Raw genomic sequence first — 15,510 nt, 5'->3', positions numbered from 1 at the left:
GGATCAAGACTGCCCAGGGTCTAGATATCTTTGAATGATAGTTTTACCCTAGCTGTGCTCTCACTGGAGCATTGAGAGGCATTGAGAGAGAGTTTATCTTGCTGTTGCATTCATTATCACATGTGTCAAAATGGGATTCAAGTCTTTTTCTGGCCAAAAAATGTCTTCCAGTAAAGCAGTAGATGTGTCTAATTGCAAGTTGTACAGCTTCTTAAACTGAAGTTGCCAAGAGACTGAAGGAAACCTAAATGGAAGATAACAGCCTTCTTACTATTTCCACTGGTCTCTTTGAACTTGCAATAGCTTCAGATGTCATCAATTTATCAATTATATTCCCTTTTTTGTGGGTGGGGGTTCTTTCCATTTCAGAGAGATGTCATTTATTTTCCTTCCTGTGCTCATGAAAATAAATATTTTAAAAGGAAAAAATATCTGCTAATCACAGTCAGGAACTGGCATATAAGCTATGGCTGTCTGTAAACTTTCTTTGACCAAGTCTTATCCCCTGTGGAATCAAAATTTAAGCCCATGTGTTTCATCATGGCATCTTTGTATTGTATTTTACCTTCATCAAAGGGAATGTTTTCATCTTCTGCCCTTTGCAGTATGTTTCTGACTGTCATGCTCTGCTTCATCAGCTGCATCATAAATTAATACCCAGTGAATGTTACCAAATATCTTATTTGATTTCTGGAATATTTCACTGGCAAATTTAATCCCAAATGGTAATTTATAAAATCAGTAGCATACCCACAGTGTACTGAACATACATAACAGGGAAGACTCTCATTCAGTTTCACTGGTCAGCAACATTTCGTTTTTCCCCCTGCATGCAGAATGTCAGGCTTGACTGAACATAAGATTAATTCTTATGAGCCACAATCCCCATTCACCCACTTTGTTCACTGTCCTTATTGGTTTTCATTCAGTCTAACTATGAGCCAATCACTCCCTCCTTCCAAGTCTCGTCTCACAGCATTCCCTCTCCCTTATCACGTGTATTTTATTTTTCTTGCTCCATTTTCTTCCCTCTTGCATATTCTGCCAAAATTACTGCCACTGTCTCCCCCCGCCACACATGCACATACCCAAACTCACATGCCCCTACATCTCTGTGCATCCCTGATTTTGCTATCCCTGTTCCTTCTACTCTTCTATATGCCAGCAGACCGGTCTGGAGGATCAGTTAGAGCATTGATCTTTCACCAGGCCCAGCGAGGGGATGCTAAGCAGGGATCTTTGTGGACTGCTAGGAACAGTGACAGTCATGAGGCATTGGGGAGAAGCAGCCTTGGAGCCTATTCTCCCCATTGCCAACTCCTACACACCCCAGCCAGGAGACAGTAATGGTAACCACAGAAAGAGGGAACCCCTGGCCCCTGGTAGGACAGCCTCAGAGCTTCCTTGCCCAGTCAGAGACAATGAAAGGAGTGACTCTGAGCCCCTTCCATTGAGCAACAGGCATTGTTCAGGATGCAGTGTTTGTCAGCAGGGGTTGTGACCATGTACCCTTTTAGCTTAGGGACAATTGCTTGCCTTCTCGTGTGTTTCAAAAGCCTGGTATCCAACAGCTGAACATTTCTTCTGGAGTGGGTAGATGTAGAGTGCTGCCTTTGTATGGCATTATTTAATTTGCTGGAGTCTCAAGACTTTTTTTCTCTGTTACAACCAGATCACTGGCCCACTCAATGGTAACATTTACTTTAATTCCTGCATCATTAATGGTGGTTGCTTTTCTTGCACATGCACAAGTCAGTACATTTGTATCTTGATACATATAGTGTTCACTGCTGATTTTACACTTTGACGGTAGATGGGTATCCCCCAAACACTGAAAACATTGAGAGTGTCTGTTGCTAATGAGGAAGGATTCCCAGCAAAAATAACAAATGTTTATCTCCTGGCATACCCCAATAATAAAAGTCCAAAATAACCCCTGAAATGGGGAAAAAAACATAAACAAAAGAGAGAGAACAACCCCAAACTAACTACTATCTAAATGCAATTAGTGTGGGCAAGCTCGATGCTCCATCTTAGGCTGAAGGCAATTGAGAAGGAACTGAGGGTGGTTTGACCACGCAGCCCTATATAGCCTCAGTGTGGAGCAAGGGGCTGTGGGGGCACGTGTGGCCTGAACAGGCACTGCTACTGAAAATCTCTGATCCGAGGTGAGTGGGGCACCCACAGGGATTCTACTCAAAGATGAGTCAATGATTTAATCAAATCGCGATTTTGAGGAAAGCAATAGAAATCTAATTTATGGAGTCCCGTTAAATTCAAAAAATGAAATTGCTTCAGAGTTTTCATTGTTTTGGGAATACTGAAAAGTATGAGTGGATCCCATTGTATCTTAAATAGCTCCTTACATGCTGGTAATTAACATAACTGTTTCCCCATTGTTTTTAAACTGTTTTTTTTTCAGTGTAAAGCATAGCTGCAGTTTATATTAATTAAACCTAATTCATGTTACAAGCTTAACATTTACTGTACAATATCAATCCTGTGCCTTCCTACATAAACTATCCAGAAATAAATGATTGTGATGACTAGTTATCCTCTTCACCTTCCCATCTCTAAGTTCATTAAGAATATCTAACACAATTATTATTTGACTCTTTCACTAACTGAATTGTTATTTTCTGCAGTTCAAAACCAGACTCCTTCTGTTTCTGCAAACTAACTTATACATTAACTAGAAAATTGATTATATATAATTAGGAAATCAAATCAACATGGAATACTTTTAGGATGAGTGGCCCACAGTTGTGTCAATCCTGTTGTCTTGAGGTGTTGAAGATACTTGATTTTCCAAACTCCCGTTGTGGGCTTTCCTGTTTGTTTGGTAGAGGAAGGAGCTGAAATTCACAATGGAAATTAAATATTTCACTTCATGAGTAAGTTTAAGTTCTCAGTTATTCTCCATGACTAGTAATGCTTTGTTTTTAATGTATGGTTGCCTTTGTCTCATGTTCATATTATGCCACACTTATACTCCTTGCCACAGTCATATGCCATATTACAAGTGCAGCCTGTCCATCAGGTGCCAATGGAAGCTACAAGGGTGAGATTCAAAATGTCCAAGGCTCCTATTTTGAAAATAACTAAAACAACAAAGTCTCATGTCTCTACCTAGAGTCTTACTTTATTTTTCCCAAAGCTAAAATTAACTCCTTAGTCACCCTTTGTGGGTAGTTCTTCTCCACTCGCCAGCACCCAAGTCTATGTTGAAATATGGAACACAGGAATCTTATTGAAGGGAAAGGTAACACAGTCACAACCCTCCCACCCAAAAACCCCCTCAGTATTTATATAAGAAACCTAAGTAAACATACCAGAAGTTTCTTCATCTCACTTCCCACCAGTCTCAATAAGTGTCCAGCAGAAGAAAGTCCCCAAACCCTAACCACCCATGGGCATTGACAACTGGGGTGGGATTGGGGGAGGGGCTATAGCTTCCCACAAAACTAGGAACTGCATTAATAAAGAAAACACTGAGTTTGGAACAGAAGCTTGTTTATTTAACTTATAATAAAGTGGACAATTTAGTCATGGTACAGAGCTACTCATTAAAATATTGATTTTTTATTAAAGTTTTATTGATTTTGCTTTTCAATACAAACAACCGTACAAAAAGAAAATAAAGCAAAAAAAAATGAACATTAAACTTATAATTACCATTTGCACAATACATATACAAAAACAACATTAATATTAAACTATAAAATCAGATACATCCATACTTTACAACTAACAGGGTATGGCCCAAAAAACCCTCAAGAGGGTTACAAGATTATTCTGTTCCTGGTATGTATGCTCTGGTTCACTAAAGAATATCCTGTGAGGTCTTACATGAAAGTCAGGTCACACTGGTCTTTAATATTGTTGTGAAATGTACATATAGATACTATATAAAGAGCTATGTATGTAAACTGAAAATGTATTCTGCTTATCAAGCACCCAAAGAAATGCTGCTTTCCTCCCCCACCTCCATCTTGCTTTGTCATAAGTAACTGTATTCTGGGTCACATTTGCAGGAGTAGCCTCCAGCTATGTATCCTACAAATGGCACAACTTAAGTAAATGACTGTGGGGCATGAGGAGATGAGGATTGGCCTGCGTAGGTCAGGCCCAGTTGTGCAAACATACAGACTGTAGTAGTGTCAGGAGGCTGTGGGGAAGTGGGGGGCAGGGCATGGGACAGAAGCACAGGCTTGAGGTCTTCAGCTGCCAGAGTGCATGGAGAGATGATAGTGATTCTACAAGAAAGTACAGTGCAAAACTCTTGCAAGGTCCTATCAGCAGTATGTGCTGGCTACTGAGTATGTCAGGAAACAGATCATGGCCACATATCTGACATCTAGGCCCTTGGTGCATATCAAGAATGATGAGTGAATTTAGCAGTGTGTGGCATCTGCTGCTGTGGCCTGACAGAGGCAGAATAGTCTTTCAATCAGATGGTGGGAGGGCTGATCCCCGAAAACGAAAATACGTGCTGATTATCTCCCTTGTGTGGGGCTTGAGCTGGTGTGGCCCCTGGTGCTGTTTCTGCTGGAGAGGTTTCCCCACTGCCTTGGTCTCTGATCATTCCATGCCTGTATGTCACTATCAGAGTGAGGGGCATGTCCTGACCTAGGTGGCTGGTATCAGTATGCCCTTCTCTGGCCTACTAGGAGTTAGGAAAGCTGTGAAGAGAAATAGTAGGTGGAGAAATAGAACTGGAAAACAGTGGTTGGCCACCATGTGCCACCATGTGCACTTTCTATTCCCATGTCTAAAATATGAAGAAGTGCAAGAAGAAAATAATTCCTTCAAATCATCAAGAATCATAAGACTTCTCATCAAAAAGGGATGAGGAGAGACACATGAGATGGCACTGGACTACATAACAACCTGTCCCCAGACCAGGAATGGACCCAGCAGATAAAACCCCAAACAAAATGTGTAACCATACCCTAGATGCATCAGATCCATCCATGAAAGACAGTAGCGGAGTCTGTCACTTTAACAACACTTTTAAGTAGCTTGTCGTGCCAGTAAAGTCTCAGTGAACTGCATTTTCTGTTGCTCTGGTCTGAGGAGGGCCCATCGCTTTGCTGTGCTACTTGTTATAAATGGGCTTGTTCCCTGTTTGACCATTTGTGGATCTGGATTTTTGACTTCTAGGCTATAGGTGGCAGCGTGTGATGTTTCTCCTGTCTTACTATTTAACATCTACTCCCCTGTCTGTCTCCATCTATCTCTTGTCTTACACTTAGATTGTAAGCTCCTTGGGGCAGGGACTGTCTTTTTGTTCTGTGTTAGCACAGCACTTAGCACAATGGGGTCCTGGTTCAAGACGAGTGCTCCTAGGTGCTATGGTAATACAAATAAAGAATCATAGAAGAGTAGGACTAGAAGGGACCTCAGTAGGTCACCTAGTCCAGTCCCCTGCACTCAAGGCAAAATTAAGCCAAAAACTAGATCGTTTCTGACAGGTGTTTGTCTAACCTGTTCTTAAAAACCTCCAATGATGGATATTCCACAACTTCCCTAGATAATTTGTTCCAGTGCTTAACAACTGTGACAGTTAGGAAGTTTTTCCTAACATCCAAGCTAAAACTCCATTGCTGCAATTTAAGCCCATTGCTTCTTGTCCTAACCTCAGAGGTTAATGAGAACAATTTTTCATCCTCCTCCTTGTAACAACCTTTCATGTACTTGAAAACTGTTATCATGTCCCTTCCCTCAGTCTTCTCTTCTCCAGACTAAACAAACCCAATTTTTTCAATCTATCCTCATAAGTCATGTTTTCTAGACCTTTAATCATTTTTTGTTGCTCTCCTCTGGACTTTCCCCAATTTGTCCACCTTTTTCCTGATATGTGGCACCCAGAACTGGACACAATACTCCAGCCGAGGCCTTATCAGCAGGAGTAGAGTGGAAGAATTACTTCTCATGTCTTACTTACAACACTCCTGCTGATACATCCCAGAATGATGTTCACTTTTTTTTTGCAACAGCTTTAGCTTGTGATCCAATATGACCCCCAGATCCCTTTCTGCAGCACTCTGTCCTAGGCCGTCATTTCCTATTTAGTATGTGAGCAATTGATTGTGCCTTCCTAAGTGGAGTACTTTGCATTTGTCCTTATTGAATTTCATTGTATTTACTTCAGATCATTTCTCCAGTTTGTCCAGATCATTTTGAATTTTAATCCTATCCTCCAAAGCACTTGAAACCCCTCTCACAGCTTGTTGTTGTCCACAAACTTTAGAAGTGTACTCTCTATGCCATTATCTAAATAATATATGAAGATATTGAATGGAACGGGACCCAGGACCGATCCCCCACTTGATATGTCCTTCCAGCTTCACCATGAACTGCTGATAACTATTGTCTGGGAATGGTTTTCCAACCAGTTATGAACCCACCTTATAATAGCTCCATAGGCTATATTTCCCTAGTGCATTTAGGAGAAGGTCATGCAGGACAGTATCAAAAACCTTACTAAAGTAAAGATACAGCACATCTATCACTTCCTCCCTCTACACAAGGCTTGTTACCCTGTCAAAGAAAGCTATTAGGTTGGTTTGAAATGATTTATTCTTGACTAATCCATGTTGACAGTTATTTATTACCTTATTATCTTCTAATGTCTCTCTGTGGTGTCTCTGTCCAATGTGTACTATGTGCAGCATTTGTCCTTTATCCTGCCAGTGTGTTCCTCTTGTACTGCAGTGCTTGGGCACTGTGAGAGTTTGAGAATCCTGACAGGTTATCCAATTAAGAGCTGGGTTTTGTTTTTACACTTTATGTTTCTCCTCCTCAAGATGTGACTCAAGCCTTCTCCCTTGTCTCCATCCCAGCTGCTTGCTAACACCAAGATTTGAAGTAGCATTATCCCTCTCATGTGGGTCAGATCTTGGGTTCTTTTTTGGTGCCTGGCACCTCTGCCTAAGGTGATGCCTCACTGTGCCATAGACACAGAAAGTGCTGTAGTATATCATATACTGTATTACTAGTTGGCAAGAATGTAAGGTCCAGTACACGAGGGACAACAGAATAAATAAAATAAATCCCAGCAAAGCAATTACACACCCAAACCAACATTATAAGAAATGGGGAGCTTTACTGGGAACAGGAAAACAGAATATGGAGAAGGAAAGGGTTACAGTTAACTAATACAGTTCCCCATTCCTTATCAATCCCCAACCCTCCAACTCCAAGCTCCCTCCTTGGCACCTTCTTGAGGTGGATGGTAGGCTGAGGTTTCAAGTCCTGAGAGGCAGTATTTCAGCCCTATAGCATCGATCAGCTTAAATAAAAGTCATCTTTATCTTCTTCACCTGCTCCTGATTACAGTCGGTCTCGCTGGTTCTCCTGGTCTAGAATCCTCCTGGGGTCTCAGCTGGCTCTAAGTGGCCAGTGCTGGGTCAGATCTCTCTCTCTCTCTTTGCTGGCAGCTGGTGACTGCAGTGCTGGAACAGCCTGCTCCATGCAGCTTATCTCCCAGTTGTGCAAGATCTCCCCTGGGGGGAGTGGGAGTTTAACAGGGACTCTCTGAACTGTGCTGTCTCCTTCCCAGTTTCCAAAACTGATACTAAATTATTTTCCCTTTGTTTAGAGTCAGGCAGTCTGCTCACTGGGGGGCTGTGCAGCCCTGGCTTGTCAAGGGTCCAGTAAACCACTTGTCCCATGCAGAACCTTCCTTATGGGCCTCAGCAGTGGTTTCTAGTTGCTTCTCTCCTCCTCCCCAAAGCCAAGTTACTGGGAAATGGAGTCCAAGGGCTTTGATAGCCATTATGGTTGTAGTCCATTTGGTAGGGCCACCTAGATGTTCAGTCTAGAGCTGCAGCAGCTGGCAAACTACAACTGGAGGTTACAATTTCTAAAGCACTAAATGGCAATGGAAAAGTTTACTTGTGAAACCCATCTCAGGCCCGGAGCCACATTGCCACAGTGAAAGCATGAGAGCTAGAACTTACTTATTATCAATGGGGTTGAACAACTGGTAGGACATTCTCTGTGATGGGCCCTAGACTCTGAAATCTGTTACCTCAACCTATCTGCTGCGAACCCAGTACTGTTTACCTTCCAGACATGCTGTCAAGCTCATCATCTCTAAGGCAGTTAGGCAGGGGGTAGTTTGGGGGTTGAGAAGCTTACTGTGGAGGGGATTTTGTTTCTCTTTTGCTGGTGGGTGTTTGGAAACTTAGATGAACAATCCATTATATAAATATTTGCATATTGGGGTTATGGAATTTTAACCATATTAAACGTGGGGAGGAAACAATGCAGAGGAACACCTATGTGTTTTAACTGTATTACACCAGCAGACTCCCAAAGCCAGATCCAATTCCAGTTCCCCACAAGAATGGGTACTCAGAATGCCCGGTCTTCTCCTCTGCAGGAGGATGCCTAAAGATCTTTAAGTATAGTACCATCCTCTCTGGTGCTGCCCTTCTTAGCTCTCATTGAGAGTTAAATGAGCCTATATTATAAAAGAACACCAAACTCCACCCAGTGGCAGCATACTTTGCTAAAAAGAGTACCAGTGGGTGAAACTGGCTGATCTGCATTATAAGTCTAATTTCAAAGTAGGAAGCAGCTTTCTAGGGGAGCCTGTCTGATGTCCTTCCCTTAAAGAGAAATACTAGATCAAAGAGGAGAACAAGTCCAGCTTCTTAAAGCACATTTCTCCCTGTGACAGTTCACTTTGTCACAGACTGTGGACAAAGTTATTTGAGAGGCCATCTTTGTCCTTGAGCCATATTGCCACTGTTGCAATTAATTTAGAACTTTCTTGTTATAAATGAACAGCCAGATGCGCATTCTCTGTGCGGGTGCATATACTCTGAAATTTATTCCCCACTGCCCCAAACCAGATCTCTTTACATTTCAGACATGCTGTAAAGCCTTCTTTGATACATTTGGGAAGGAGGTATGTGGACATCTGTAGTCATCCATCCACTGGTGGCAAAGGTATTTCCCCTTGTGTTTTACTAATTACCAACCAGACACTTTCTTATGCACCAAAAAACTCTGTTGCTGAAGTTTTACTTACTTAGTCTCAAACTATTACACCAGGTTCTTCAAGCTTTGCACCTTCTTGGAACATTTTTTTAACTACCCCCTCTCAAGGCTTATAGTTAAATGTATAGTTCTACTTTCCCAAGGCCTATGATTTTGCTGAGGTTTCATGCATCTTTCTTTGCAGCTAGTCCCAGTTCTGCCCTCCCTGGGCCTACCTTCTTCCTGAAGGGTTTGGGCTGCTCTTTGCAGCTAACTGCAGTTTGTTTCTGCCCTCCCCAGGCCTACCTTTATCCTGAAGGGGGTTGCTACTTTTCATAGCTAGGAACAGTTTATTCCTGGAAATTTCCCCAGACCCTCTTCAAGGTATCCCTGTCCTACTCTCTCCTCCTTGCTATACCCCAAATCTGATGCTGCTAGGGTGACCAGATAGTAAGTGTGAAAAATTGGAACAGAGGCTGAGGGGTAATAGGCACCAAAATAAAACAAATCCCTGAATATCAGGACTGTCCCTATAAAATTGGGACATCTGGTCACCCTACATGTTGCTCTCAACAGGTGGTCCTGTGTAGTCTTCCGGGAGGCTGGATATCCTTCATTTAAAGGGCCAGTCATGCTGTGACAGAGTGGCTTTGAGATGTGAAGGGGTGGGGGGATTGGGGTTACGTGCTGTGGAGGGGCTTTAATCTTTATTTTACTTGTGGGTGTTTGAGAATTTATTGAACAATCCTTTATGTAAATATCTGAAAATTGAGATTGTGGAATCTTAACATACATAACAGTGCCCATGGCATAGACAGCATTCACTGCTGATACATCAAAGTAAGTACATTCCCATTGACTTTAGTCAGCGTTAAAGGGACTTGCCACTTTACAGGTCAAACACCAAATGTTTCTAACCATTATAGGGGGAGTGAGTAGAAACCCCTACATTTAGGTTATTGAACAGTTTCCATTATAAATGTGTGACAGGGTACACAAAACCTGCACCAGGCAGGAAGGGTTTAAGGAGTTGCTATGGGCTTGAGCAGCAATGACCTGTGAGGAGGTTTAATCCTCACACCAGGCCTGAAAGAGTTGAGTTTGGGCCCACCTGGCCTATCAGCCAATTAATCTGCAAATGGGGGAGATTTAGGCTGTGGGGAGGCTGCTAATTAGGCAGAAGCTCACCTGTGAAGGAACAGATGGGGCTTCTATAAAGGCAGGAGGCCAGCAATAGTGTGGGAGATAGCAGGGAACCAGTGTCTATTTTCTCATCCTGAGGTGAGGGAGAAGAAAGGTAGGATTAGGAATCCCTGAGAAAGGGTTTACCTAGTAGGCCTAAGAGAAAGGGGTCTGACTAGAAAAGCTAGAAAATGAGGAGCTTGGAGAAGCATGGTAGGAAGTGGTCCAGGTGGGAGAGCAGTAAGGTTGATGCAGTTGTGGACCTTAACTGCTCTGGAATCCAGTGTGGCACTACTTGGGGCAGTGAACTAGAAGACTGCCTGAATTACTGCGGGAGTGACAGGGCAGAGGGTGTGAAGACTGCCTGATGCTACTTGCTCATAGAGAGTTGGAAAGACTCCCTCGAAAGGGGAAAACACAGAGTGACCTGGCCAGAGGGCTGAGTTACGAAATGGCTGTACTGTGACTTTAAGTGGGGAAGACAGTAAAATCGGAGAAGAGGGGGTGTTGAACTGGGCAGAGCTAATCACCTGTGGTGAATAGAGTTCATCCAGTAATACCTCCACACCTGCAAGGCATGTCAGGACTATAAGCAATTACCTCAAGAGACTTGCTGCTGGCTGACTAGAGGTCACAGAACTGGCACTCCTCCCAGTTCTCAAGTGTGAGGAGAAAGAGCTGGGCCATGTTCCCCCCTCACTTACCCCTGGACCCAGCATGAAGACCTAGTGGTCCATCCCATCCGCACACCTGTTGCCACAACATGGGGCAAGAGCTTCCCCAATCCTGAGTGATGGGTGTGCCATGCCAGTCTCCCTAGCACTTGGACACGGACATCCATTTCTCCCCTCTGAGACAGCCTACTTATGTTGCCATTTAATATCGTTAGTCTGCAGCTCAAGTGGTAGCAGTCTCTGCAGCAGTGCTGAAGGTTCAGGTTTCAAATTCTACTAATGGTGCATGATAGTGGGATAGAATGTTAGTTACACATAACAGAATTAAAAAAAAAAACCAACCCAAAAAACTAGAAAACTACATGCAAAATCCTCTCTTCTTAAAATCTTATGTACTTTGCAGAGTCAAGCACCCTAAAGGTAGGAAATGTAAAATTTAAGGTGACCTATACATTCTTTAATTTTATGACAGCATACTATTTCTTCCACAGGACCCCTGCCTCGTTCCATACACAGGACTGATGCACAAATGTTCCTTTAACATAGATTTTTTTTGTATGTAGTATTAAGTATGTATCCATAATTTCTTATTTACATTGGTTAGGAGAACATTTCTATGCCTTTACTGATACACATCACTTAGAATCAGATTTTCAAACAATGAGAAATACATGGACACATGCAAACAGTACATGCATATTTATTGAGTGAAAGTTTGATGTGTTTGCACATCTCTAACTAAATACTCATTTTTACCCACCAAAATTGCATTTGGTCCCAGCCTTTTTACTGTTTGAAAATCTGACACTTAATAGTCAGACTTAGTTATAAATTATAGTAGTTAAGTTCATGCTGCTTCTCAAACAAGTTTCGTCCTTGTGTAGGGCCTGATCCAAGTCCACTGACGTCAACTGGAGTCTTTCCATTGACTTCAATGAGCTTTGGTTCAAACTCATACACTCCAAAGATTCCTGTATTGTTTCACAGAAATATCTTTTATTTTCTCACTCTGTGGTACATTTCTTTTAACTGACTGTTTACATTAACTGACATTTCTCATGTTGTTTTTTTCAGTATTCTCTTCAATTTTTTCCAGTAATAAATGTTAGTTCATTCATTAGTAGTGTATAAATGATAGCATTTGGCACACGCTGTAGTAGTCTTCTTTTTAAAGGCAATATTCTCCATATGGCATGGACAGATGTTAGTATCAAAACAGCAGCTGCAGCAAATATCTCTTTCATTAAAGTAAGAAGGGAAATTTTCTCTTGAGGAAGATGAATATTTCTTCAGTGTTAATATTTTTTTAGACAGAAGGATGTTGCCTCATACAATCAAACCTCTAGCCCCTGTTTTCTGAATACTGTGATGCTGGTATTTTCGAAATCTCAAGTGCAGTAGCTTTTAGAACACAAGGAATACAATTATTCAATACTGTACAATTTATTTCAGATTTATAAAACTTCCTTTAAAAAGGACTTACAAACTCTCTTGTCTGGATGAATAGGTCAGAACCCAAGAGGGTGACGCAGTTGGCAGTGAGACTGTAGGGGGCTTTTCTGTATAAAACAGATCCCAGAAAGAGTGACGGGTTTTACTTGAAGAGCCTGGAGACTTCTTTAGAGAAAGGCAAATAAAAGAACCTCACTCCCATAGCATGCTTTTAAAAAACAAACTTTTGCTAAAATGTCAAGTAATAAAGGTACCAATCAGTTTGAAAACATCAGCACTGATGGTTTCTTGCCAAACAACAGAGAAATAGATTAAAAATATAAAATCCTGTTGCTGGAAGGTTGCAATCTAACACTACTTTATTTCTTAGACTTCAGATTGATAAACATACAAGAACCCACAACACAGTGACAAAGCAGGCTACTCCCTAAATCAGGGGTTCCCAAATGTTTTTCTCCAAGGACCCCTTTGGCACCTTTCCATGTGTCCTGGACCCCTTGTATTTCTGGTATCACCAGTGTGACCTCTCACACACAGTGCATGTGAGGTCATTCTGTCCGTAGTAGACCATTTTGAGAACAGTGGCCCTGGCTCAAGGGAAAGACCCCCACATAATCCTGGCAGACCCCCCAGGAACCCCACTTTGGGAACCACTGCCCTAAATCCAAGTCACAACTCACCCAACTTACTCTAAGCTGGCTGCCTGTGGCTGACTGCAAATTCACACACTTCTCTGCAGCGCTCCCTACCTTCAGGCAGGACCAGGAAACTGCCTACAAATTAAAAGGGCTAGATCGTAGTTTTTAATACACCACACAGATCTTTAAAGGTAGATTTATTTGCTACTTAGGATTTTCACAGTAAAAATGAATTGTAGGATCACCAGAGAAAAGCTAAACAGCAAATATTTTCATCATTCAGTTTTCTGTGTACCTAAAGATACATGGCCCTACCTTGAGCTTCAGCCAAGGGGCTTGTGCATGTTTTCCCTCTTCCCCCGCTGTTTCAGCCCCAGCTGAAGGCTGCTACAAACTGTTGCTTACAACAAGCTCTGCGGACATATGGCAGCCAGGGATCACCAAGGCAGAAGAATACCTCAACCACGCTCCCTCTTCGCTGTGGTGGCTCTAAAATACATAAGGATTCCCTTACCCTAGGAGAATCCTTGAGTAACCAGGTAAGCAGCTCCAGGGTAGCAAAGTGATTCAAAGCTGCCCCAGCATTCCTGATTTGCTATGATAGAGTGTGGGATATTGCTCTGGTACTTTAAACCACTGCTACAAAAGGCCAGGCCACCCTTTTAATAACAAAACATAACTTATTGTGACACAGCTCTGTCCTTGTAGCTGCTACTTGCTTTGGACAAAGTGAGAAAGCCACTAACCTTTGTTCTGACTTGATACGCTGCCTTTATTTTCTCTGCCAGTTTGAAAGTGATGCCTTATTTTCCTATTTGCTTGGAATGTGTCTGTTATGAAATAACTCAAAATATCTTTCTTTGCTTTGTAACCTCCTTCAGCCTATCACTCTGATTTCTGGGATGTTTTTGGAACACTAAAATGACTTACTTTAAATCCCACAGTTTTTCTCTTGATGGATAAATATTGCTAACAAACTTTATCCTTTAACCCCTTACTCATATGATTAGCCCCCCTGAAAGTCAGTGGGACTCCTTGCCTGAGTAATGGTTGGAAGAATCATTCCCTAAGTGGTATCTTGTTGCAGAACAAATCTGTTGTGTCAGTCTGCTGTCATAAGAATGCTGCTTACAACAGATGAATTCTGTCTTGTTATGTATAAATTTCATCCTGTATCATCAATCACAGACCCGGTTTTGGGATTACTTGCTAAAATAAATTAAAAGGAATGAATGAGTTAATCTTCTTGTCAATAAGTTATTTTTGGGGTTAGCTTTTGCTGCCTTTAGACCTAGAATTATATTTTATGAATTAAAGTATTCTCTATAGATAGGGCCCTACCAAATTCATGGTCATGAAAAACAATCAGACCTTCCCCATGAAATCTAGCTAGTGGAGGAGATCCAAGCTGGAGGCACCCCCACCGGGGGCTCCTGCCATCCATCTGGCTCCAGCTGCTAGTCTGCTGAGCTGGGGAGGGACAGGACTTTCTCTTCCCCTGCAGGGCTGCTCTCAGGGGGGAGATCAGACCCACCTCTGGGTACCTCCCCCAGTAGCAGGAAGTTCCATGGCTGCTGCCAGCTCTGAAGGCTCCCAGCAGCACGGGGGAGATCAGACCCACCTCTGCCTCTGGGAATCTCCCCCAGCTGCAGGAAGTTCCGTGGCTGGTGCCTTCAGAGCTTCAGCGCAGAAGTGAGGATGTCAATCCCGTGCCCCCCCTACATCAGTTTTGTGACTCCCCCATGACCCTTTTTTGGATTGGGACCCCCACAGTTACAACACTATGAAATTTCAGATATAAACATCTGAAAATGTGAAAATGACCAATTAAAAAACCCTCTGGCCGTGAAATTGATCAAAATAGTCCGTGAATTTGGTAGGGCCCTACCTATAGATTATCTTATTAAATAATACCATTAGCACAGAATATAGTGTGGCCATGAGTCTAGCAATGAACAAAGTAACATGGCGTGCTGTTTAGCATGTAAGCCAAAAAGTAATGCGCAAACAGTACTGAATACTCAAGTGCGCCAGACTTACCACGTATAGGTGGTGCTGGGGGTGCTGCCTACTGTTAAGGTTGCCTGACACTTCCCTTTTTAGTTTATAAGTTTCAATAAAACTTGTTCAGCCATTTCCAAGAATGAGAGTAGGGGGGAAATGTTGTTTTGTCCACGAGGAGGAAGTTGGACAGGGAGGTGTTTTGTGGCTGCGGGGTCTGTTCCCATTCCCTTGTACAGTCACACCTCCAAGCAGAGTTCTGGGCAGTGTCCACGAACTACATAGATGCCTTTGCGGAGCAGTGGGCATGTCAGTGGCTCTCTGCTTGGTGTCTCCTTCTGGTTCCCTGAGTTTTACACTCTGACCTTCATTTCTGTCCCTGTTTTTTCATTTGTTGTCCCTGTAATTACTTGTTTTCTGGGCACAGTTCGGAGGCAGACCAGCTGGATGTTGTGCAGCTGAATTAGGTTGTTTGCCAGGGGTGGGTGGCCAGGAAGGCTCACAGGGTAAGGGACCAATGATGCATTCTGCAGGGCCTGGAGTGAGAGGTGAGCAGGGAGCACCATCCTGCA

Source organism: Caretta caretta, chromosome 1, assembly GCF_965140235.1.
Source record: "Caretta caretta isolate rCarCar2 chromosome 1, rCarCar1.hap1, whole genome shotgun sequence".
Taxonomy (NCBI): domain Eukaryota; kingdom Metazoa; phylum Chordata; order Testudines; family Cheloniidae; genus Caretta; species Caretta caretta.
This window is presented reverse-complemented; position numbering follows the sequence as displayed.